The sequence below is a fragment of the Sciurus carolinensis genome, chromosome X (genome assembly GCF_902686445.1).
Source record: "Sciurus carolinensis chromosome X, mSciCar1.2, whole genome shotgun sequence".
Classification (NCBI taxonomy): Eukaryota; Metazoa; Chordata; class Mammalia; order Rodentia; family Sciuridae; genus Sciurus; species Sciurus carolinensis.
In genome coordinates this window covers 102,683,526-102,690,560 of record NC_062232.1, presented here as the reverse complement: position 1 = coordinate 102,690,560, position 7,035 = coordinate 102,683,526, and the positions used below count along the sequence as shown (strand labels likewise).

Sequence of the window (7,035 nt, the reverse complement as noted above, 5' to 3'; positions counted from 1 at the left end):
CTCTTTCTCCACAAACTTACAAGCATTTGTTATTTTTCTTTTTTTTAATAATAGACATTCTGACTGGAGAGAGATGATATCTCATTATGGTTCTGATTTTCTTTTCCCAGGTTCTAATTTTAATTGTGTAATGTATTGTAGGACAAAAAAGAATTACCTAAGAAGGAAAAAAAAATCATCAGTAAATATTTTAGAAGATTATCATGCTGCATAAGGGAATAAGAATCAACTATAATTCCAAATCCCAGGGAAACATTTATAATATTTCAGGGCATATTCTTTATTCTTTTTTGATGCATACATATATACATACAAATTTCAATACACATATTTATGTACATGTGTACTGTGTGATAGATTCCTTGTTTTTTTTACCCATATGATAAATCTTTAGATACTCTCTTAGAGGAGGAGGTGAAGGGCAAATTTTCTGGATGAGTTATTACCTCTTTGGCATATCTCCTCTAACATTCATAAACATTCCTTGCTATTCTGTGAAAATAGAATGCTTATTCCCCTCTTTATGCCAGTTATCTTATGACCTTCACAAGTGGACATCACAGAAAGGAGTTCAAACAGCTTTATACTGAAGTTCTTGGGTGATAAATCTAAATTATAGAGTAATGGTGGAAGATAGCACATTTAAAGTTGTTTGGTGAGCACTTGATTTTTCTCTTTTTCTGTCTTCTTATTGAAAGTGCATTGGTCACATTTTTACATTGTCTCATGAATGTTTTAATATAGCGGTGTGAAGGTTGCCTTCTTTCTTTTTTGCATGCTGTCCTCTTTTTCATTCCTCCTGAAGTGTCCACTTCCCCTGTTTCTTCTGTGCCTATTATCTCTTTATCAGATATTTGCAAGCCCCAGGTTAATGTAAATCAATTAATCCACCTTGCTCTCTCCTCTCCCTGTCTTTCCTTCCCTCCTTCCCTCCTCTCTCCCTTACTCCTTCCTTTTCCTCTTCCTCCTCCTCTTGTTTGCTTTTTTCTTTTCCTCTTTTTTTAAAAATTATTTCTCTACATGTAAACTGTTGGCTTCTACCATGCATTGTCTGTCAAAACTGCTCTTCCTGCCTAGCAGAGAGAGAGAGAGAAAGAGAGAGAGAGAGAGAGAGTGGTGCTCTGAGTCCTATAATTGGAGATGGGGATCAGAGAGTAAGCATGTCAAGGTGATCTTCCACTCTAGGTTGCAGTTTGCTATTTGCTATTTCTATGTTTTTGGAAACAACAAAATAAACAAACAAAAAAGCAAATCTCACAGGGAAAATTTCTTTCCTGCCAGAACCATTTACTGTATCCTTGTAGGAGATTAATTGCTCCTTTGCCAGCATAACCATGACCTTTCTCAACCTAGATTATATTGCAAACTCTTTTCCATTAACTTGACACTAAATGGCATCACTGAGGTATACTTTGCAATTTTTGTGTATTTTAAAAACATACTTTTTAAATATCAGCATATTACTCATGTTTGTCACCACATTGTATTTACTTATTCACTTACAGTTTAATATTTAGATTGTATTCATATTTGGGTATTATAAAATGTATATATCAAGTTTTGTGCCCATGTCTAATTAATATCCTAGTATAATGTACTTAAAAGTGGGATTTAATGCCAAAGAATAAAAATTATTTATTGAAATATTTTAAATTAAAATTTAATAATGACTTCAAAGTTTAAAAGTAATACACACCTGGTATAGTTAATAAAAATGTATAAAATAGAAATTATGTCACTTCTGTCATGTCACTCCTTAGAGATCATCATTTTTATCAAGTTAATGTCTATTTTTAGTATGAACAATATAAATGTTCTTTTTAATATCAATTCCTATTCACAAAAGTTAGCCACTTTAAAATCTTAGTAGTGGTTGATAAAAGTGCTACTTTTACTGAATGAGCATGAAACTTAATCTATTTATTGCTGAATAAATAGATTTTGAGCATACTTTTTTTATATTAACAATATGGATTATATGTATACTTATCATTTATATATATATTATAAATTTTACATTTTTATGTGGGTTACATTTGTCAGCTTTTACCTTTGTGGTTTGTGATTTATTTTTATTTTATAAATATTTTTAGAGTTCAATGAGAAATTTTGTAAAAATACAAAGTTCATTTTATTTAATTTACAAAAGTGTGTGTAGAACCAAAATTAAATAAAAATTATCACATTTGTTTACATTGCTATATATCTTTTTATTCTTTATTTATTAACTTACTTTTGATACAGGGTCTTCTATATTGTCCAGATTGTTCTCAAATTCCTGAGTAGCTGGAACTAGAGATGTGTGTCAACATGCCTGACTAACTTTATTATTCAACCAATAAAAAGTAGGTGCCAGTTTAGGGATCAGGAAAGAGATAAACACATCCCCCCAAATTTCTACATTTGTTCTTCTACACTGTGTATAGCTTTGCTCACAGATGGCTTATTTTACTTCTACATTGTATAGGAATTCAGTTTTTGGTAAAATTGAACCTGCTCACCAGCTGAGGGAGACTAGAAATAATGGGCCCATATCCTATTACATTGTTATACAGCTCATAAAATGGTACAGCTACCACTGTGTAGATTGTAGGAACTACAAACAAGTCTTTATTTGAAAGCTGAACCAGAAACAACCTCTCATGGTCCTTGGGCTTTGTAATATGACTGGAAATATATTAAGTCTAAGGAAGTTCAAAATAATATCTCTACCAGTTACCAATACAGTTATCAATGGCCCAGGACTCCATCCTGATGAAATAGCACCTCTATCATTAAGTGCTTTAGTCCCTCAACTTCATCTTCTCCTAAGTTGAGTTGACTATCAGGTAATTTGTAGAAAGATGTTCCCAGCTATAGCACTAGCAAAAGGGGTAGCCAGTGCTCCTGTTATATCAGAACCTCTTCTACGGTCCTTCTTATTCCAATGTTATCAAATTTTCCCCTCATACTCTGAAACGTGGCTGCAATGAAACTGTGCTGACAATATAGCCCATCTCGTAGGGTGCTTGCCTAGCATGTGCAAGGGTAGGGGTTCAAATCCCCAGCACCATGGGACTGCAGAAACTAATGTCCATACCTTTTGTATCAAAGGTATGACTGGTAAGAGGATAAGGTTTGACGGTGTACTCCAGGGTAAGGAGATTGGTTGGTTTGATGGATATACTTGTTACTGACCTGGTAGATCTCCTGGTGTCATTCAGTCTGGCAATCAGGAATTAGGCCTTACTGCAGATTGCTGGTAAGCTCTTCTGGCACTGATGGTGAGAAAAAAAGGGAAACAAGGGAGACTTTTCCTGTGTGGGCAGCGGTTACCTGCATCCTGTTCAGCAGCTGGAGGCATCCATTAACATGAGAGCACAAGAGGTAGCATCATCCCCACATTGAGTAGAGATGCTACCTCTGTTGTATATCAAAATGCTTTAATTTGGATTTTAAATGTTCCTGAAAGGCCCATGTGTTAAAAGTTTAATCTCCAAGCAGTCACGGTGACACACACCTGTAATCCCAATGACTCAGGAGGCTGAGACAGGAGGATGGCAAGTTTAAAAGTAGCTTCAGCAGTTTAGAGAAGCCATAAGCAACTTAGCAAGACATTGTCTCAAATTAAAATATATAAAAGGGTTGGGGATGTAGCTCAGTGGTTAAGCACCCTTGGATTCATTCTCTAGTATCAAAGAAACCATAAAAGGATTTAATCTTCAGCCCATCTTGCTATTGGGATGTAATAGAACCTTTAAGTGGCAACCTAGTAGAAGGTATTCAGGTCATTGAGGACATGTCCTGAAAATGGTTATGGGACCCCAGCACCTTCCTCCTTCTTCCCTGGTCACAAAGTAAATGATTTTGTTCCACCATGTGCTCCCTACTATTGCCATCTAGTACCCAAGCTAGGGGCCTCAAAGCAATGACTCCACCTGATCTTGGAATGAAACCTCTAAAACCATGAACCAAACTATAACTATTATCTTTATAAACTGATTGTCTCAAGTATTTGTTACAGTGTATTAGTCATCTTCCATCACTGTGACAAAATATCTGAGAATAACAACTTAAAGGAGAAACGATTTGATTTGGTTCGTGGTTTCAGATGGCTTTGTCAGTGTTTAGCTGGCTCCACTGCTATGGGTCTGTGATGAGGCAGAGGATCATGACAGAGAATGTGTGGTGGAATAAACTCAACACAAGGGTCTCGAGAAACATTTAAGATCCAAATTATAGCAATATGCAACTTGATATGTAACAGAGGTAGCATTGCCACACATTGTGAGCCAGATGCCTCCTCTTGTGCTCTCATATTAATGGATGACTGCAGCTGCATGGTGGAACAGAGCTGCTACCTCATGGTGCAGGAGAGAGAAAGAGAGAAAAAGATAAAGAGTGAGCAGAAGGAGGAAGAAGATATATCCAGTGGTATACCCCCAAAGTCCCATTCCTTTCAACTACATTTCACATTCTACAATTTCCACCACTTCACATTCTACAGTTTCTACCACTTTCCAAAAGCCCCACGTGAGGCAGGACTAAGATGTCTATATTTAGACTCCCATATCAAGACTTCTGACCAAGTATATTTTAGTATGTAGTCAAGTTAATAAACACCTTGATTCAGCATATATAGTCAAGGTCATAAACATCTTTTTGTGAGCATGTGCTTACATATGTAACCTACTGGCACTGTGCTCTCTTTGATTGGCCTGCACATAGAAAATTCCTATGGAAGATTCAGGGGGATGCTGCTGCCTTCAAATAAAGCATATCTACTATCTCAACTGGGTTTACATCTTCTTTCAACTGCCAGGATCCCAAACCTTCTTCCTAGGGTCTGAGCCCCTCCAGGATACCCTTCCCCTCCTCTGAACATTGATGCACTGGGAACTAAGCTTTTGATCCATGAGTCTTTGGGGAACACTCCAGATCCAAACAATAACACAAATCATAAAAATACATTTTTCTAGGCTTTCTGTTCCCTCCCATTGTTTTGATTATACCTGACCCAACTACCACTGTGTTAATTACTGTAGCTTTATGATGACTTTTGTTATCTGGTAAGGCAAACTTTTTTTATTATTATTTCTTGACATCTTCTTGATTATTTTTATGCATTTACTGTTTCCAAGTAAGTTTTAGGATGAAGTTTTCCTTTATTAATATCCATTTGGAACTTAAATTGGGATTCCCTTGAATTTGTTTTTTAAATTGGAAACAATTGTGAACTTTAAAATATTTACTCCACATTAGCAAACATGGTACAAGTCTATATAGATTTTTCTTTTATAGCATTATCACCTGTTAATGATAGCAATTCTGATTCTTCATATTTAATCCATAAACCTTTAACTTACTTTCCTTGTTTTTTATTACTAAGTAGGATCTCTACTGTGTGCTTAACAGAACCAGCAACAGAAGTAATTCTTGTCATTTTCATAACTTTATAAGGAATACTGTATTTTGAATATTTTACTACTAACATGTCCACTATTGGTTTGGAGTTGATAGCTTTTTATTAGGTTAAGGAAGATTCAATGCATTTATAGTTTGCTAAAAAATGGTTGTTTCATTCATAAGTGGGCTTTTAATTTTCTAAAAAAATTTGTATATCCACATTAACATTTCATACTTCCCTTTTAATCTTAAAATTATTACTTATAGTAATAAGTTTTCTAATATTGAAAGATATTTGCATTCCTGGTTTAACCCACATATTGTCATCGCATGTTTTAAAATACATGTTTTATTTGGTTTGCAAATATTTTATTTATAAATTCTGTATTTATATTATAAATTAGATTGATCTGATTTTTTTCTCATATTATTAGTTAGGATTTTGAATATTTTGTTTCCAGTATAGTGGTGTTTTCATTCTGTTGAATTGAATATTTTGTTTCTAATAACAGTGGTGTCTTCATTTGTCATATTGCTAATTTGATTCCTCTCTCTCTCTCTCATGATCACAATTAATATGTCGTTTCCATATGTTACTAGTCTTTTCAAAGACTAGTTTCAAAACTAGTTTGTTGATCCTCTGTATTATCGTCCCTCTGCATTGCTTTATTTTCAATTTAACTGATTTTCTTTATATAATCTATATATTATTTTAGTCTTTATAATTTTCTTTTGTTTTCTCTTTTTTTCTAACTTCTTGAGATTTTGAACCTTATACTTTTTAATGCCAGCATATCAAGCAAACATTTATTGAAAACATGCTACTTTAGCTGAATTCCCTGAATTATGATTCATAGCTCTTTCATTATTTTCAGTTTTAATTTTTTCAAATTTGCATTACAATGTGTTGTTTCACCCATGTATTGGAAATTTTATCTTTTCATATGTATAAAATAACCTATTCACATTTTATATTTATAAAAATTTTATAAATATATTTATGTATAATTTTATATATTATTTCCAAATCATGGATGGCACTTGGCCCTTTTTTATTGTTTTCTATTTATGTTGCCTATGGTCACCAAATCTATTCTGTACACCTGTTTTTGGTCTCTTTTTGAGATTAAGATCAATGTAATCATAGACACTATATGTTACCTATATAAGTTTCAAAAGGCTTTATGTTTCCTTATTGCTTTTTTGGGGATTTTATATACATAAACTATCCCAAATTCTTGTTATACAGTTAAAATTCATAGTAGTCTTACTAGTTTTTTCTCATTGTTATATCAGTCACTGAGAAAGGGTATAAATAAATCTCACATTATGATTATAGATGTGTCAATATATTCTTGTAATTTTGCTGAATTTTTTCTTCATATATTTTTAAGACTATGTCTTTAGGTTTATGAAATTTAATAGCTGCTATATATTCTGGTGAATTGCTTATTTTATTATTATATAATTAATCATCTTTATTCCTAATAATGCTATTTTTCTTTAAAGTTAACTTTTCTGATGTATAAATAACTGATCCAGCTTTGATGTTATGGGTCATTTGTTTTTATCCATCCTTTGGTTTAAGCTATTATATTGCCAAAGGTTTCTTTTGGAAATTGTATTTATCTTTTTTTAATTCCTTTTTGT

At 33.2% G+C, this 7,035-nt stretch overlaps 1 pseudogene; it reads right to left on the bottom strand.

Annotated features, from left to right (window-relative positions):
* Nucleotides 1–2,471: 2,471 nt before the first annotated feature.
* Nucleotides 2,472–3,321, bottom strand: LOC124971638 (cleavage and polyadenylation specificity factor subunit 5-like; annotated as a pseudogene).
* Between the last annotated feature and the right edge of the window lie 3,714 nt (nt 3,322–7,035).